This window comes from Vicugna pacos, unplaced genomic scaffold (genome assembly GCF_048564905.1).
Source record: "Vicugna pacos unplaced genomic scaffold, VicPac4 scaffold_112, whole genome shotgun sequence".
NCBI classification, from domain to species: domain Eukaryota; kingdom Metazoa; phylum Chordata; class Mammalia; order Artiodactyla; family Camelidae; genus Vicugna; species Vicugna pacos.
In genome coordinates this window covers 83,784-103,066 of record NW_027328792.1, presented here as the reverse complement: position 1 = coordinate 103,066, position 19,283 = coordinate 83,784, and the positions used below count along the sequence as shown (strand labels likewise).

General features: G+C 42.1%; 2 long non-coding RNA genes across 2 annotated transcripts in view; both read right to left on the bottom strand.

Annotated features, from left to right (window-relative positions):
- The window catches only part of LOC140694919 (uncharacterized), a 36,749-nt gene extending 30,360 nt beyond the window's left edge, over nt 1-6,389 (bottom strand). Inside the window, exons 1-2 of the long non-coding RNA XR_012070582.1 lie at nt 6,132-6,389; nt 3,480-3,594 (exon numbers count right to left, since the gene is read on the bottom strand). This is a non-coding gene — a long non-coding RNA (uncharacterized lncRNA). The remainder of the gene's footprint in view (nt 1-3,479; nt 3,595-6,131) is intronic.
- A 796-nt stretch (nt 6,390-7,185) lies between these two features.
- On the bottom strand, nt 7,186-19,054 carry LOC140694918 (uncharacterized). The gene is made up of 3 exons (XR_012070581.1): nt 18,789-19,054; nt 9,393-9,518; nt 7,186-7,359 (listed from the first exon to the last, which is right to left on the bottom strand). It is a non-coding gene; the product is annotated as an uncharacterized lncRNA (long non-coding RNA).
- Between the last annotated feature and the right edge of the window lie 229 nt (nt 19,055-19,283).

Genomic DNA, 19,283 nt, shown 5'->3' with positions numbered 1-19,283 from the left:
GCCCAATGGTAAACACACCCTGCTACAGTTAGAGAGCTGGTCAGGCAGCCTCTGCCTGGATATTTACAGTGACGGGGAGTTCATTACTTCCAAAGGTTACAAGTCGGCAGGAAGGTCAGACAGAATTTTTGAACCTTAAACAGATGTCTGCCTCCTAGTCCTTGCTGAAATGCAAGGAATAATGAGGATCCCTTCAAATGTAGTTTTGCTGATTGTTATCTCTCTCTGCAAAAGCACCCCAATTCTTAACATAAATTTTTCAAAATTCAGCTTTGATTTCTTTTTATCAAACTAATGCCATACATTCAATAAAGAGTCAAACAGTTCTCGAACACCGATTGTAAAAAGGAGCAGTTCCCAACAACTGCCCCATTTCCTGGCCAGAAACAACCACGTTCAGCTCCTACTGCTGACTCTTGGAATACTTACTCCCTTTCTCTGACTAATATCCTTGTAACACAGCCTAATAACTTTTTCAGCTTTATGTATCACCTATTTAACTTTCTATTTTGGAAAATGAGGGTTCAGATCTCTTTCAAACCCCATCTCATCTACATACCCAAACCTTCTTTCTTCCAACCTTTTAATACAGTTACATTATAATTTTCATCAGCTCAGTATCCTTGCTTTACATTATTATTACTCTGTACAGACTATTCAAAGCTGTAGCAATTTGTGCTAGTCTTACCTTTTCTTCCCTACTTTGTTTTCCTGGAGTTAATAATTGTCTTGGTAGTTCATAGCTTAGATTTCTGTGCACTTAACAATTCAACCTCAGACCTTCTCTTAATGAACAACTTTCACAATACTTTCCAATACATTGTCTACAAATTTCATCTCCTTGAATAAATCTCTTCAGATCTCCTTCCACATGGATTAACGACATGCTAGTCTTGTCACAGAGCTCAAGGGGCCACTAGTGGGAAGTAACAAGGGAATACATGGACCAGGAGCAGGGAAAAGATCAACATAATTGCCTTAGCAATACATACTTAAAATAGTGGGAAAATTGTTTTCTTTACAAACACAAACACACACACAAACCCCAAAAGCCCATAAAGAATGATTAAAAAGCGGTCAAACCCATTGCCCTGCCTTCAAATTCTGTATAACACAAAACAAAAATAACAGAAGGAAGATATCAAATAAATATGAATCTCAACTGGGATTGGGTACACTCAGTGGCAGAGTGTGTGCTCAGCATGCATAAGGTCCTAGATTCAATCTTCAGTACCTCCATTAGAAAAAAAAATTAAAAAGAAAAAAAGTTATCAATTTTAAATATTTACATATTAACAAATATCCTCCTTTAAAACTGTGTTCTAAAGGATAACCCGGGTTAAGGAGAAAGTGCCTCTTCGTGACTGATCCTGCTGATAATTGAGGGAGGAAATTAGAGTATGACCACATGAAATAAAATTCCTTATGAAATAATGATCCCGGGTGACAATCATTTTTCGCTGCTGTCATCACAAAAAAGAGAGTCAACTGTAATATTATGTACCTTATGACAGGAGTACAAAACTTCACATAAAAAATATTTTTGCACAAAGTTGAACCTCAATCAGACCAAGCTTTTAGGGGAGGATTAAATCACTTAGCTAAAGCCAATACATAGGATGGAGAAACAAGTCTAACACCATAGGGGAGAATGAAATCAGCCAAACAGGAAATAGAGAAACCCCTCAGCAATTTCAAGGAAAATGAGAAACAGGAAAATTATAGATTAGAACACACTTGAGAGATATGCTAGCTGCAATGTCTGAATCTTGTCTGGATCTTGATTTCAACCCCAAAACTACTTAAAAGTGTATTTTTGTGACAAGCAGGGAATTATTTTGTAACCCTAAAAAAAAGAATATTCCAATTTTATTTGAAAGAGACCTTGTCATTTCACTAATGAAAGGTTAAGCTATGTAGGATTGTCTTCAAAATGACCCCATAGTGGGGGAGGGGAGGAGATGGAGATGAAAGATGCAACAACAGTGACTCTGAGTTTATAATTCTGGAGCTGGGTGACTGATACAGGCAGGCTGGCTGTACTGTTCTCTCTATTTCTGTACATGTTTGAATCTTTCCATAAAATGTGAAACAACAAATAGACTTCAGTGTTTTAAAACCCTCACTTTGAAGGTTAAGAGGTTTGCCCAAGTAGATGGGCAACTGCATGGGGCACTGAGAAAAGAAAGAACAGACACCTGGCTCCAGACCGACCTGGGGCTACCTTGACCCTCCTCTTCTCCTAACCATCCACAGCCAGCCCATAACTGCATCCTGTCAGCCCCACTCCCCAAACGCATTCCTCATTGGCTCCCACCATCTCTCATCTGGCCCAATCCAAGAGCTTCCTACCTGGCCTCCCTGCTTCCTGAGTCCCTGCTATACATTCTCCACATTATCTTTGCAAAATGTGAATGAGAGAAAATTACTTTAGTGCTTAAGCTATCATGACTGCTTCTCACTGCGCTTAGAGTCTACACTCCTTTCCGTGCTCCTGATGCCCTTCTAAACCTCGCGTCTCATCACTCTCACCAGCGCTGGCTCCAGTATCTCCTCAAACCTGCTGAGCACATTTGTGCCTCAGGGCCAATAGACAAGCTGCCTCTATTCCATGGGTGACTTTTCCCAGATCTTCAAATTCCAGCCTCCTTTTCACCATCTCAGCTCACATGTAACCTACTCAAAGATAACTTTCTTAACTCACTTCCCCCCAAGACTCCCATCTCAACACTGTGTTATTTCTTCATTTCAATCTGACATTGTTTCCTTATTTGCCCGATTATTTTTGTTTTCTCGGTTGTCCTTGGCCTGTATCCCCCCAGCAGCCTTGCCCAAACAGCATAAGCTCCCGGGGAGCAGCCAGCGCTGGTGCTCTGAGAAGACACATGCTGAGCACGACATTACAATCACGTGGTGTAGTGAAACGGTGTCGAACAGCAGATACAGAAAAGCAGTGAGAATTTCTCTCTTATTTTATAATTTAAATGAAATATAACATTTACTCCTATTTAATGAAGAATTTGGTAGGTCTTTTTTCCCAGTTCCTAGGCAGCAACCGCTAAAGCTTCCAAATTTCCCAAGATAGGAGTGTCTATGCTATTCATGGTGGAACCTTGGATGGCTTGTGTTCATGAGATGACTCAGGATGGGGACTGGCCAGCCAGAGACACCAACCATGTGGTTAGAGGAGTGGGGCTTTAAGCTTTGTGACAAGTGAGTGGCCACCAGGAGAGGAAGGGGCTCAAAGTTTAGGGCTAAGGAAAGGTTTGACTTACAGTTAGGGTTTGGGTTAGCCATGTCGGTAGTGACCCAATAAATCATGGCTTTGTAATAAAGCCTGCAGTAAAAACTTGGGGCAACGAAGTTCAGAGCTCCTGTGAGCTTCCTGGTTGTTAACACTCTTGGAGGACTGTCACACTCAGATGCCATGAGGACAACCCTGAGCCCTTCCCACTGGAGTGCTCTCCACAACAGCTCACCTGATGAGACCTAAGGGCTGCTGCTTGTCTGTGCTTCGAGGAGGAGCCCATTCCCTGTACAGAAGGCCCTGATCGCTGGGGCAGCTGAAGTCCTCTGATGGAGGTTGAAGTGGCACTGGGAATCAGAAGCAAACAGGTGAGTGTCACTGTCACAAAATGTTCACATGTTCTGTTGATAAAATCTGGTGCTAATACTTCATGGTCATTTGTAAATAAGGGGCCCTCACTTGCCAGGAGGGATGGAGGTACCATATAATTTTTCATAATTCTCACCCAGGATTAATATTAACCCCTTGAGGGTCATTTGCAAACGTGGGTGGAAAGGAACGCTTAGATGTCACAGTCCTGGGACCACCTTGCAGATGCTTAATGTCCTACAACCGGGCCAGTCTTCCACAGCAAAAATCTAGGCCACCCAAGTGCCCAAACTGCTGCAGTGGAGGGACACCTGATGGTCCAGCCCCCTCTTTGGGCACCCAGAGGAACCTGGACTCTGGCAGGTTAGGGGCAGGGTCAATTCTAAAACCCAGGCATTTTTGTCCCCACAATTCAGTAGTAATTTGGTGACAGCAAATGGAATATAAACAACAAAGTAACTTGACATGATGTCATATATTTAGCTTACTCAAGAAACAAAGTTTAAATCCAGTCATTCTCCTTCCCACCTGACCTACTTTCCTTTCTCTTGTACTAGCACCAGATTATTACCCACCCAGCCTTAACATGGGTCCTGACTCCACTTACCTCCCTCCCAAACACCACATGAGATGATTCCTCAACCTGGATGTGGGACCAGCAATTACAAGAAGCTTTAGTGGAAAAGAACTGGTTATGCACAGATGCCAACTAAACACTGTAGAATCCTGGTGTCCCACATTAGTAATCATGACAGCTGTTTGCAAGTGTCCCCAAAGTTCATTTAAGACTCTCACTGCTAATTTTGCTGGGACATAAATATGAAACATGTGGACTGCTGGGCTGGACTGCTAAGCTGGGTCTCTAATCCAGGAAGCTCAGTGTCTGCTCCCTGCACCCAGCTCCCTGTTCTGTTCATGCATGTGCATCAAGAAGCTGTTTAATGTCCATTTTAATATCTTAAACAGTGCATTTCAATATTGTCTTCATCCACAAATACGTGTACCACACAGTAGTAATGATCAATCTTAGTATTTGCTTTCTTTGGTCTTAGAGAGTCAGATAAACAGATAGCAAAGATAACAAAGTCATAGAGGGCTATAATATAGTATTTCCTTTATTTCAATGACAAGATTTATTTAAAGAGCTTAGATATAACATCCTTGCATTTATGGCATCATTAAGCATCTGAAGCTGTTACATTATAAAAACTTCATTTCTAGCGAGATGTTATCAGTTAGAGAAGCGCTCGTAAATTTAAGGGGTTGCTGTCATCTCAGACGGAGTCCCTAAAAAATGTCAGCAATCTGCAGTATTGCCATCATGACAAGAACCCAGACAGATGAAATTTGGAAAGCCCTGTGGCTTTCTAGTGCACAGACATAAAATGTTATTTCAGAGGGAAAAGCCTGAATTACAGAAAGTGATAAATGAAATGGTCTAACATGCATTTCTCTTTCAAAGAACTAATACGTCTTTTGTCGATAATAACATCTGTCAGTAATTATGAAAAGAGCTGACAGATGCATAGTACTTAATATAAGCCAGGGCTGTTGTATCACTGACACAGATTCATTAATCCCCATAGCATCTCTACGAGGTTGGTACTACAATTATCCCCATTTTATTGGTGAGGAACTTGATAGACACAGAGGGTAAATGACATTTACAAGGTCGACAGCGAGAAACCAACACAGGTGTTCCAGCTTGAGTCTACGCTCTTGGCCACTTCTCTTTTTTTTTTTTTTGGTGGTGGGGAGATAATAAGGTAATTCTGGTGGGGGAGGGGAGGTAATTAGGGTTATATGTCTATTTTAGAGGACGTGATGGGGGCTGAACCCAGGACCTTATGCTTGCTAAGCATGCGCCCCATCACTTGAGCTGTGCCCTCCCCTCTAGAGTCTATGCTCTTAGCTTCTAATCCTCACTGTCCCACATGGTAACTGTGGGGGAAGTACAGTTTGTTCATTCATTCGCTCGTTAAACTCAGCCTTCCCAGTGCCTGAGATTCAGCAGTGAACAAGACAACATGCTTCCTGCCTTAAATGAGCTTGTCGCCTCCTGATATATTATCTTCATTTTACCCAGGAAGAAACAAGGTCAAGAAGATTAGCCTTTTCCTGTTAACACCGGAGGATACATGAGGTGCTTTATTTCAATTCTGCCATTTGACTTACACCATGGGGAGGGAAAGCTGCCTTGCAAATCCTGGAGCTCACAAACCTGTTAATCCTGAATTTTTTTTAACACTGTCCCTTACTTGATACTTGATCTGAGAAAGGATGAAGTAAACCTAAAAATGTTCTAAGAGAGCTTGTGGTTTATACAAGGTAACTAACCAGCCACTGTTTACTATCCTAACAGGAATCTGTAGGCATATTTCTTTTCTTTCTCTTTTTTCCTTTTTATGGGCAGCTTTTAAAAACCAAATCAAACCAACCAAACCAAATCACTGATAATTCAACAGCAGGTTCTAAATCACCCCCAAGACAGCAGCTAAACTCGGTTTAGACTTACAATGCGGTTTCTGGTGGTTGGATTGGAGAATGTATCTCTATGCTGAATATAAAAGTCATTCACGGAGCTCTTCTCAAATAGGGCAAAGAAAAGCTCTTGTTCCGGTTGTTGATACTTTCATCCACTTGGAGGACTTTCATAAAACATCTCAAGTTATCAAAGGCTGAGGACCGGGTTTTCAGATCATTGGGCTTCAGAGGCAATATTATGTGCAGTATCTCAGCGTATGTACAGAACACCTCCCACAGTGGGTGTACTTTTGCAAATACAAGCTTGTCATCCAAAACCTACATTGGGAGAATGAAAACACAAACCGGGAAAGTATTTTCACATTTTTAGTACACAGATTTTTCTTACGTTGCTGGTAGTTAAAGCACTTGTGTAAACACACACATATGTCACACTGGTAAAAGTGAAGATATAATAAAAATAGATTTGCAATCCATCATACATTTTTGCCTTAAAGATAATTTCTTTGTTGAAATTACTGAAAAGTTATTTAAAATCCTTACAGTTCCTTCGTAAAATAACCAATGTTTTAGATGAAGAAAAGCAAACTTGTTAATTTTTAGTCCAAATTAGTAACTAAAAATAGAAACACCAAAATATTCTTTGCAGTGGTATTGTAATGACAATTTTTTAAATTTCTGAAACCTAGGACTATTTACATATCTGTTCAATATAGTGTTAAACAGCCATTAAAAGGGATTTAAAAGATTTATATTTATTGATATGGAATATATAATAAAAGGAGAAAGTAAAAAAATGTGAAATGATAATTTTCCTTTTTGGAAGGGAAAAATATCTTCATTTGAACAAAAAAAGTTTAGAAGGATTTTATGATTCTTTATGTATAATTAAGGTACAGATGATTTTTAATTCCATTGTTCTTTCATTTTCAATTTTGGGGGGAAACTTTTTATAATAAAAAAATCTTTAAAAATGTTCTTGCATAAATACATTAATAGATATATTTATGACTATATTCTCTGGCTATTAAAAAAGATCTCCTAACTGTAGATCTGAAACATACATTCCATAATGCAGATTCTGAGTGACTCGCCTCCCAGCCCACAGCGAAGGCACGGCTAGTGTGACATGTTTCAAATACCATTCCAAGGAACATGCAGGCTCCCAGCCAATGGCTGCAAGGGGACTGACACTGATCTGGTTGCTCCCAGCTGCAGACCATCACAGATGAGGTTAGATCCACAGGCTCATGTTTTCTCTGTCAAAAGAAATCAGAAAATGTTAGGCTTTTACTTTCACCAGGGAACAAGAAGTTGTTTTTTTATGCAAAAAAATAACAACAAACCAATTTGAACCTGATGAAAAGACATTTACTCAAAACAGCACAGTAGCAATGAAAGTGTTCTGGCAGACAGGGACTTGTTGGATTCCTGTGAGTGCTGGACTCCTCACATGGAATTTCCTTGGCACTCCAGAAGGCCTGTGGTTGTCCTCATGGGTTTGTGGCCATAAGTGGTGCACAAAAGTCTCTGGCTTTGCCACAATTTCAAAGCCTTTTTGGCTTATGAAAGGTTTTGTCCTCAAATGGAGTTTTCTTGAGTCTAGTCACTGATGTCATTTACCAGAGTTACAGTCCAGATCTGATATTCTAGACTCTTAATATCTTGCAGACATTCAAATGGTTCAGGTTTGGATGTGTATTCACCTCTGCAGGCCTGGACCAAGTCCGATAAAGACACCCGGACAAGTTCAGCAAAATAAAAAGAAATTTTCCTCTCTGCAAGACTGAAATGTCTGTGAAGCTATAAAAACATCTGCACCTACAAAAATAGGGAACCAACTCATCAATAACATATCTATCCATAATGCATGGACATTCAAAATAAATACTGTATTTACTCCTATTAAATTCTATCTGGTTTTTGCCAAACTGTGTCCTAAACTGAAAGGAAGGTAGGTAAATGTAGAGAATTTTTTACCTTTTAAGGAAAAAGGAACCCTCCTACTCGATTGGTGGGAATGTAAATTGGTGCAGCCTCTATGGAGGACAGAAGAGAGGTTCCATAAAAAAATGAAAATAGACTTCCGTGTGATCCAGCAATCCCATTCATGGGTATATGTTTGGAGAAAAATTTAATTCAAAAAGACACATGCACCCCAATGTTCACAGCAGCACTATTTAAAATAGCCAAGACACTGAAACAACCCAAATGTTCACTGACAGATGACTGGATAAAGAAGTTGTGGTATATTATATATATATATATATGTATATATACATGTATACATATATATACACACACATATATACATACCATGAACACACACACAAATGGAATACTGTTCAGCCATTAAAAAATAAAATAATGCCATTTTCAATAACATGGATGGACCTACAGGGTATTATGCTTAGTGAAATAAGTCAGAGAAAGATAAACAAATATTCTATGTATTAACTTATATGTATATCTAAAAAATAAAACAAATTAATGACTATAATAAAACAGAAATAGACTCACAGGTACACAGAACAGACTTGTGGTTACCAATGGGGAGAAGGAGAAGAGGGGAGGCAGGGAGGGGTTAGGGGATTGAGAGGTAAAAAGTACTACGTATAAAATGGATAGGTTACAGGGCTGTATCATACAGCACAGGGAAATATAGCCATTATTTTATGGTGACTTTAAATGGAATATAATCTATGAAAATGTTGAGCCTCTATTTTGTACACCTGAAACTAATATGATGTAAATCAACGACTCAATTACAAAATTTTTAATCAAAGTTTTCTTTTCATATTATTTGCAATAAGTTAGAAGCCAGCACTCTCAATAGAAACATAGTGCAAGTCACAATTTTCTAGTAATTCCATTTAGAAAATAAAAAGCAATAAGTGAAATTAATTCCAGTAATAATTACATTTATCCCAAAATATCCAATACACTATCATTTCAAAAGTGTGATTGACACTTTTAAAACTTATTAATAATATTTTACATTATTTTTGTTGTACGAAGTCTTGAAAATCTATTATGTATTTTCCACTTATAGAACATCTCAATTCACAATAGCCACATGTGGCTCGTGGCTACCATACTAGACAGACCAGATTACACCATTCACACTTCTGATAAATTAGCTGCTCTTTCTTATTTAAAAAACTTGCAGAAAAGGGTTTAGATATGGCCTCTATCAAACAAAGCAACCGTGACGGTTGGGGATTATCTTCATTATAAAGTGAAAAATAAAGGTAAGAGAGCCATGCTTACACGTATGTTAATGTAACAATACCTTCTTAATTCATTCAGGACTTTACAATCTTTCTTCATATGCCAAGGATTCACTGTCACTGCGCAATGTTTTTCACTATTATCATCTTCGTGATTGAGAGGCTTCTGATGACCCTGCTTTGTGCATCTGTACATAAATTAACAAAACAGAGAAAAAGACCTTATTTAAGATAATTTAGGGGGGAGGGTATAGCTCAAGTGGACGATCATGTTCTTAGCATGCCCAAGGGCCTGGGTTCAATTCCCAGTACTTCTTCTAAAAATAAAATAAATAAATAAAAACCTAATTACCACCCCCCAGCAAAAAATTAATTTATTACTTTAATTAAAAGTTAAAAAAAGATAATTTAGTGCAGGCTTATCAGGCTACAAGAGCTACAATGAATGCCCCCACCCATTAATTTAGAAGAAGTCTCACAGTATTTCTCAACATAAAGGCTAAAATATAATTGAGAACACTTCCTGATGGTCAGAATCATTTTAACAAAAATGTAGATAATTACGTCCGTGGTGTCAAATTTCTGTAAGAGTTGGGCATGGAACATTTAGTAAAAGTGATTTGGCAGCTATCTTTGAAAGAAATGCTGAGAAATGATCTTTTCTGTTGGAAATTAGCCTGCTTTTAAATTCTTCAGTAGGCATACGTGTTTACAAACCAGGCAGGAACTGGATTATATTTTACATATACTTTAGAAACTGATTTGAATTTTGCCCTTTACCTGCAAGGCTATTTCTTAGGTAATAACATAAGCCCATTTCTTAGGTAATAACATAAGCAGGCCACTATACTAAATTTTTTTTCCCTGTTTGCTTAATCCTCACAACAACTCTGTAAGCTGCTATTATTACCCCCATATAACAGATAAAGAGCTTGAGGCAGAAAATAATTTGGGTAACTTGGTAAATGGTGGAGCTGGGTAAGACTGCAGCCAGTCTGACACTCAAGTCCATTCTTTTCACCAATGTCGGATACTGCTACCTACATTCAGCAATGACCGCTAATTTCATATTTAAGTGTGTCATTTCAAAAAGTGCAAAGCTATATTAGTACTGCTGTGTAAATTATCCGTTTGAGATGTGATTGCCAAAAGAAAAAAAGAAATAAAATCAGGGTGCCACTGAGGGGAGGGCAAACTGCATATGGACGGACACAAGGGGACTTTATGAGGACAAAGTTGCACAAATCTAGAAATAGATAAAATGGCTGACTTGTACAATTATAATGTGTGAATTTTATGGCCTGTAAATTACACCTTAATACAGCTATTAAATTAAGAAACTGGGATACCAAATTAAGACTAAAACACATATATATATCACACAAAGAACAACAGGCAAATATCAATATTTACAGCACCATTTTCCTTCATGCAGCTTCCGATCCTCACCCGTTCCTGAAAGGATGATTCATTTTTAAAATAGTCTTTAAATTTATTCAGCAAATAATTTTTGACTGCCTACTATGTACCCAGGACTAGTCTAGGCACTTGGAATAGATCAATAAACAAAACAAAATTCCTGTCCTCACGGAGCTTGGTTGGAGTCTAGCTGGGATGGGGGTGGAGATGACAATTCACACAACAGAGCAGCAGAGGAGGTGGCATGTTAGGAAAGAGGAACCATGGAAAAATCAAAAAAGGGCAAGGTAAAGAGAGTTGAGGGTATGGGATGAGGGTGATGTTGTATTAAATACCAGAGCAGGCCACACTGAGGACTGAGGTTAGAACTAAGACTTGGAGGTAAGAAGTCCCAGGTGGACGGAATAACCATCACCAAGGGCAGCGCACACCTCACATGTTCCAGAATGGGGACACGGCTGGAGCTGCAGAGAAGGGTCAGTGCAGGTCCTTCATGGCCTTGGAGGACATTGTAAGGACTGTGGCTTTTACCCAGAGTGAAATGGGGAGGCACTGCAGAAGGACGACACTATCTAACTTAGGTTTTCGAGGCTCACTTGACTGCCGGGTGAGAATAGTCAAAACGGGTCAGAGATGAAAGGTGGGAAGCCTCTGAAAAGGGCTGTGCAGGAGGAGAGGACAGTGGCTCAGGGCAGGGAAGCAGCAGTCGAGGCAGGAGCCATGGTGAGAAGTGGCTGGGTTCTGGATATGGTTTAAAGGCAGTGTTAAACCAGATCTATTGACAGAATTCATGTGGTATGTCAGTGAAAGTCAGAGTAACTCTAAGCTTTTTAACCCAAGCAGCTGGATGGATTAAGTTTCCACTAACTGAATGGGGGAGGTTGCAGGAAGAACCAGTTTGGGGGGTAGGAGAACAAAGGGCTCAGTTTTTACACATGTTGCTTTTAAGATATCAGAGTTTCAATTGAAGGTGTCAAATCAGTAGAAGATTGTAAGAGTCCAGAGTTGGAGAGAAAAATTCTAGCAGGAGACAGAAATGTGGGAATCATGGGTCACACAGGTGGCACAGGAAGACATGAAACCCAGGTAGTCAAACATTAAGATAACCTGGCATTAACCATAGAAGTTGTCCTTGAGGGCCTGCCTAGTAGGTGTGGATATCAGTCCTAATTCCTGACCACTCGAGTTTTAAAAAGCAACTTACAAATGAATTCGTGCAAGACACTGCCTCCAGTGGGTGGGTCCAGAGCTGGAGTGGGAGAATTGGATGGTGCACGCTACTCCCTACGGTAGAATGTGTGTGTGTGTACACATGTGTGTGTGCGCAGGGGGATGAGATACACCTGCTTAAGAAAAAGAGCAAGTAAGTCTAGAAGCTGAAAGATGAAAGAACATCCAGATATGGTAGAGGGAACAGGGGAAACACTGTGTACTGTAAGACATATGCCCATAATGCCATTTCCCACCATCCTTTCATCAGGAACACAGTTGGAAAGGGGGGAATTATGTAGATACGTGTGATGTACACAAACTTTCTGACTATGTAACACTGAATATCTACATATGTAGCAAGTTAATGATATTTATATCTGCTTCAAATTTAAAAACAAGTTCACAACAGAGGGAAAATAAAATACTGAGGACTGGTAGAAGTATCATAGAAGGCCTTTCAATGCTCAGAATGGAAGCAAAAGCAGCTTCACCCCACAAAGAATGTCAATAAGAGTCAAGAATGTTTATATTTGCTTAAGAAATTGAGAGTTACAACTTCCTGCTTTAAAGAATTAACATAAGACAGATACCACACTATAAGCAACGTCTATACTGGAGATTTCTTAAAGCTATTTTAGTTCCTGCTTGTTCTGATGTACTCCAGAAACTCTGCAAAGAAAACCTTCTATTCAAAGGCTTAAAGGAATAAAAAAAGAAATAACACTGCATTCTTTTCAGTGTTCTCTGTACTGAAAGTCAATTGCAAATGCAGCACCCTGCCACAGGTCTACATTTTTAACAATAAAGACCTTTGCGCAATTTTTCAATTGCTATGTGACTTTGGGTCAGTCTCTCACTAAGAAGCAGAATGGAGTACCAGAAAATGACACATCAGGTCTAAAACTACAGATGTGGGAGATGAACCTACACCAGGAAACAGCTAAGTGGGAGGGTAAGGTTTACCTTTTAAGTTACCGTAAGTGCAGTTACACCTGCTCCCTGCTTCCCCTGTGAAGTGAAGAGCTAGTCTTTTCCAGAAAAGCTCTCATTCTGAGAACTGTCTTCTTTAAAATATTCGGAGATTCTCTTTTAAGGTTCTTTCACTTTTAAGCCTTTCCCCAACTCTACATCCTATAACAAGTGTAAAAATTATCCTATAGCCTATTGTTACAGAACATACTCTACAAAAGCTGAGGTTTCCCGGGGTTTGGATCCCAGAACTCTGCTACCAGATAATCCTAAAGCTTTCCTTCCATAACAGACTCTTCTGCCAATTCCCAGCTGCGGGCAAATTCGGCTTCTCAGACCAGGTAACTTTCTAACTCTGCCTACGAACACTCTGCTGCCAGTAAAGGAACTCTCAGACAGAAAGCACACAATGCCCCTAGTGAGGGTTGCCTCCTTCAATCAATCAAGATGCCATCACCAAGCAAATATTTAAACCAACTGCAAAACCTCTGAAGACAACTTACAAACAATATACTTTCTATGGAGGCATACTATTTGCTCTGGAATAGTGATTTCCATTGGAAGGAACAAAGGACCACATGACCCAAGCAATTTTTTAAAACTACACATAACCATCCCTCTTCACGTGAGGATTCAGGCAAGACGGTCTTACAGGCCTAGGTGTAACAGAATGACAGCACCTCTAGGAGTAGGGTGAAAAGTAGCGAGGTAGACTTCTAGTGAAAGGGGGTGATGTAATAGGCCCCATCGCCCACTTACCTACCACCACAGGACAATCATCTCAGATCGAGAACAAACACTTTGGGAAACAGGTTGTTTATATTTTTATGGTATTCTGGTGGAAATAACGCCCTGAGTCATGTGAAGTTGTGGCTGCAAAATTGAACAGGGGACTGGACATTTTCACATTCAGGACAAAAGTAGCCCCTGGATAGCCACCATATCTGCTCTCCCCTTTGCCTGTTCACCCCAAAAGCTGCAGAACTCTCCTGCTTGCAATGACACCCACCACTTCTCACAAATTCTTGCAAAGTTCACATCAGCAGCTGGTGGTGTCAAAGTCGCCATTTGTACTGCTATGAAGTCCCTCCATTACTTTATATCCCTTCTATTTTCTCTGTTGTCTTCCTAGCTACACTTGCATCCACAAGATGGTTACCGCACTAACATTGCCTCTGTAATCAGTCCAGGATATAGGAAGTAGAGATTCAACTGTAACCAGTCCCAGAATGCTTGTCATCCCACTCTAGTGTCCCAAAAAATACTCTGGCATCCCTCATCTCACTCAAAGAACCACTGCATTACTTAGAGGTTGTAAAATTAGAGGGCTTTCTCTACTGGGAAACACTGTGGCTTGTGGTAGAGTTGTGATTTCAGTTTTTGCAACTACTTACAGGCAAAAAGACATGGCCCGCAAATTTTCTTCAAGCGTTTGATATTTAAACTTTCATTAGATACAGAGCCAGTGGACTAACCGTAATCTATGAACATATGGTCATATTATCAAATAATGTTCATGTCTACCTTACAGACATGTAAGGACTTGGATTACACCTGCAGCCTCTAGGCCTTTAGAATTGGATGTGAAGCATCCTGTGAGATAAAAAACCTCCTATCCAGTCACAGAACACAATTACAGACAACATGACACTAATGTCACTGAATACTTTAGTATAGTCCATGTATGGTTAAGTTACATCTCCAATTTCTCAGAGCTGGAAAGGAGATGTCTAGAAAAGCTGGAAAAGCCCAATTACCAAAACAGCTCAAAAGTTAAAGCAGACTCCTGCACCTCCCAGAACAGAGGGCGGAGGGGGCATTGCCCACCACTCTGTCCTCCCCCAGGACGTGGCATGTGGGGAAGCAGGCAGGAATGGGTGGCTGGGACTCGGAGGTGGAGAGGTGATGAAAGCAAGAGTGGAACTGCTCTGGTCCTAGAACAACAGAGCTGTAAAAAGCTCGGCTTCAGTTCAACCAACTCCCTCTCCCACTTTCCCTCCCACCTACGTGACAAACAGAGCACAGCCAGGCACTTTCTGCCCATGACGGTGACTACTAGCAGGAAAGGGACCAGGATAAAAGCATGTCCTATAAAAGATCAGTCTGATTTTAAGGCTATGTTATAAACAATGAACAGCACTCTCAGAGTGGGACACTTGTGAGGCGCTCAAGTAGGGAGGAGGAGGTTGAGGATCCATTTCCAGCACTTCCATGTCTTTTATCACTCCTATTTCTGACCTTTCCTTTGCCACTTTTTGTAGCACTGCCATCACTGGCACGTAAAGGGGCAGCAATGTGACTTGGCCGTTTGGCTGATGGGGCTACATTTCCCAGCAGTGGAATGAAAAGGCACTGGAAGAGGATCAGCTGGAAGATGTGCACTGCAGTCCTGGCCTGTGCCAAACACTAACCAGGTGATCCTGGGTTAGGCTCTTAGTCTCTCTGGGCTTCCGGCTGTTTACTTATAAAATAAGGTTTTGTCATTACACAAATATATCCAATATGAAATGTAACGTGAAAGTCAAACATAATGACATCTCACCTGCTTGCCTCAGGGAACTGTACAAGCACTGAACACTATGTGAATGTAAACACAGTCTTAAGAAAACTATTGAGATAAAGCGCTAAACTGAACATGGAGATAAAGTTTTTTGGATTTTCTTGGCTTTCTTTTTTAACTGCAACACTGAATTAATAGTTATTAGCTATAATCCACACCACCACCACTGCGAATAAATAAAGAAGGCAAGCACTGCCTGGATGCCTGTTATTGCCCGATGCTAAGCAGGGTGAGGGGTATAAAGGAGGCTGAACAAGTGAGTCTTCTCCAGTTACCAGCTAAGTGAGGAGACACATTGGAAATCACCCAGGAATGGTACCAAGTCAGTACTCAAATCCAAGATTACAGGCTACTGATCATAAACAGTACAGGAATACAAAGAAGAGCTAGAAGTATTTGGAATAAATAGGGAAGACTCTATGAAGGGGATGGGGCTCCAACTAGTTCTCAGGGCAATTCTAATCTGTTTTAACTGAGGACTGGATAGGAAAAGGCTGGTGACTCCTGGTTTTTAATAAGGCACAGGTTACCCTAGGAGGCTAAGTTACATAATGATTGGAAAAAATAATGTAAGTCCAAAATGATGAAGGGTCGAGACTCCCTGGCTGAGATCTGGTTGTGTTAAGTCTTTGACTTGACTGTAGATGTTGGAGCACCAAAACTCTAGGTTGACTGAAAGGGGGGGAGAGAATATCCAAGAATTCAGCAGAAGGAAAAATTCGTGTATCAGGGATGAAAGCTCTTCATCAGAGTATCAGCAATCAGAATAGACACTTGAAACCAACAACATACAGTTCAAGAAGCTGACAAAATGTGGAGGGTGGTGAGAGAAAGACAAATCAAAGACCACTCCAAGCCTTTGTGTATTCAAGACCGGAAGAATGATTATCCCACTGAATAAGTGGAGACGCTGCAAGAAAAAAGATTATGAAATCAGCTTTAGACATGTTGAATCTGACGTATGAGCTAAGAGTAGGTTTTCTCTAAGAAGCTCAAAATTCAAAACTGAAGCACAGATGTTGAGTACAGACTTAAGATGCAGATGGACAAGACATGATAAATCTCCTAAAAGAAAACATAGGCAAAACATTATCTGACATAAATCTTAGCAACATTCTCCTAGGGTAATCTACCCAGGCAATGGAAATAAGAGAAAAAAATAAACAAAAGGGACGTAATTAAACTCATAAATTTCTTCACAGCAAAGACAACCATAAGTAAAACAAAAGGAAACAACAAACTACGAATGGGAGAAAATATTTGCAAATGATACGACTAACAGAGGCTTAATTTTCAGAATATATAAGCAGCTCATAGAACTTAATAACAAAAAAACAAACAACTCAATCTTAAAATAGGCAGAAGACCTAAAGAAGCATTTCTCCAATGAAGACACAAATGGCCAATAGGCACATGAAAGAATGCTCGATATCACTAATAAACTGAGAAATTCAAATCAAAACTATAATGAAGTATCAGCTCCCATCAGTCAGAATGGCCATCGCTCAGAAGTTCATGAATGATAAATGCTAGAGAGGCTGTAGAGTGAAGGGTACCCTCTTACACTGCTGGTGGGAATCTAGTTTGGTGTAGTCATTATGGAAAGCATGGAAATCCCTGAAAAAACTAAAAGTAGACTTACCCTATGACCCAGCAATCCCACATCTGGGTATATAACTGGAAAGAACTCCAATGTGAAAAGATACCTGCACACCAGTATTCACAGCACCACTGTATACAATAGCCGAGACATGGAGGAAAGCTAAATGTAGCAACAGATGACTGGATAAAGAAGTTGTGGCATATTTATACACTGGAATACTACTCTACCATGAATAGGACAAAATAAAACCATTTGCAGCAACATGGATGGAGCTAGAGATCATCATTCTAAGTGAAAGCAGCCAGAAACAGAAAAATACCAAATGATACCACTCATATGTGCAATGTAAAAAAAGAGAGAAAAAGACACTGTGAACTCATCTACAGAACAGAAACAGACTTGCAGACTTAGTAAACAGTCAAGGTTACCAGGGAAAGGGGATAGGAAGGGATAAATTTGGGAGTTCGAGATTTACAAATGTCAGCCACTATATATAAAAAGAGATTTTAAGTTAAGTTTCTTCTATATAGCACAGAAACCTATGTTCATTATCTAGCAATAACCTGTAATGAAAAAGCCGATACAGCCACCAACTGAGGAAGCAAGAGAAGAAAGGAGAGTTAGTTATGCTGGGCTAGAGCCGACTTCTAAAATCCTTGTCAGCCACTGAGGCTGCCCCGAGTACACTGAGCTTTCCTTCCAGGGACAGGCGGACATGACATGCGTCCTGCAAACCTGGGGCAGCAGAGGCCGTCCCCAGGTCTGGCCCTAGGGGAGATGGGAGCAAGTCCACCTGCTCCCCTTGGGGCAGCACCCCTCCCTGCAGCCCCCGCCACCTGACTGCACCACGCCTGCCTCTCAGGAAACCACTGACTTGAAAACAAGTGGTCCACGAACATGGGGCAGCGGCAGGGAGATGGGCAGCGACCTGGCAAGCTGGTAGATTTGCCCCCATCTCCCCCACGGCCTGTCAAGGGCTCGGCCTCTGCTGCTCCAGGCACGGTCCGCAGGTCAGCCTGCTCTCGGGAGGAGGGCACAGTGTGGTCGTAGGCAGTGGCGGGTTATGGTGTCTGCCCATGGGAGCCCTTGGATTTGCTTCAAACTCCCCAGCGCATGGCCTGAGCTTGGCCTCTGCTGCCTCAGGTTCGTGGAACTCAGGTTACAGGTCAGCCTGCTCCTGGAAGGCGGGTGCTGTGCTGTCAGGGAAAGGTGGCGGCTGCTATGGCGGGATTGGGGCTGCCCTGTGAGAGCGGGGGTTGCAACAATTTCCCGCTGCTGCTGCAGCCATCCCAGCACACTGATCGCACCGAGCCCATCTCCCAGGAGCAGACTGACCTGTAACCTGAGTCCCACTAACCTGGGTCTTTAGAGGCCGCCCCCAAGGTCAGGCCGCGGGTAAGATGGGAGCAAATCCAGGGGCTCTCATGGGGCAGTCCCCATTCCATCCGAGGCCCCGCGACCGCACCACACCCGCCTGCCAGGAGCAGGCCATCGTCTGAGGGCCAGTCGGAGATGCTCTGGAACCGTCCACGCGCCCTCCCAACTCCCGGGGCTGTACCTGCTCTCCTAAACCCGGGTAGAAGCGGCGGCAAAAACGCGGTGTTCAGGAACTACTAATACCGGGGTTACCACGAACCACAGCGGCGGCTGGGACCCGCCTCTGGGTCCTAACGGGACGCGCGGCCGGGACCTCACCTCCGCACCCCTCCCTGGGCGCATCCTCAGCTGCACAGCACAGGCGTCACCCGCCGGGTCCCCGAGAAGCGCGCCCCTACCAGCGCCCTCTTAACTGTCCGGCAGCGGCAGCCGAGCCGCGGGCAAGCGGCGGCCCAGGCCCCAGGCCGTGTTCCTCTTCCAGGAGCTGGTCCAGGAGCAACCGGCTGCCGCCAGCTTCCACGCGTTCTGGGTGGGTTCCGGCGTCCGCGCGTCTGTCCGTCTGCGCGTGCGCGCCCCTCCTCCTCCCGCCCGCAGCGCAAACTGCTCGGGTGGGTCTCCTGCTTTACCGGCCCTGGCCGCTGGGGCCGGGAGGAGCCAGGTGGGGCCCCTCCTGCTTGTCCCGCTGGGTCTCCATCCCCAGAGCCTTCACCCAGCCACCGACTGGGTCCTGGCACAGAACTAGAACCACGACTGCCCTAGGCTAGGCCTCACCCACCCAGCCCCACTTCCCCTGATCAACTTCCCCTCCCTGTT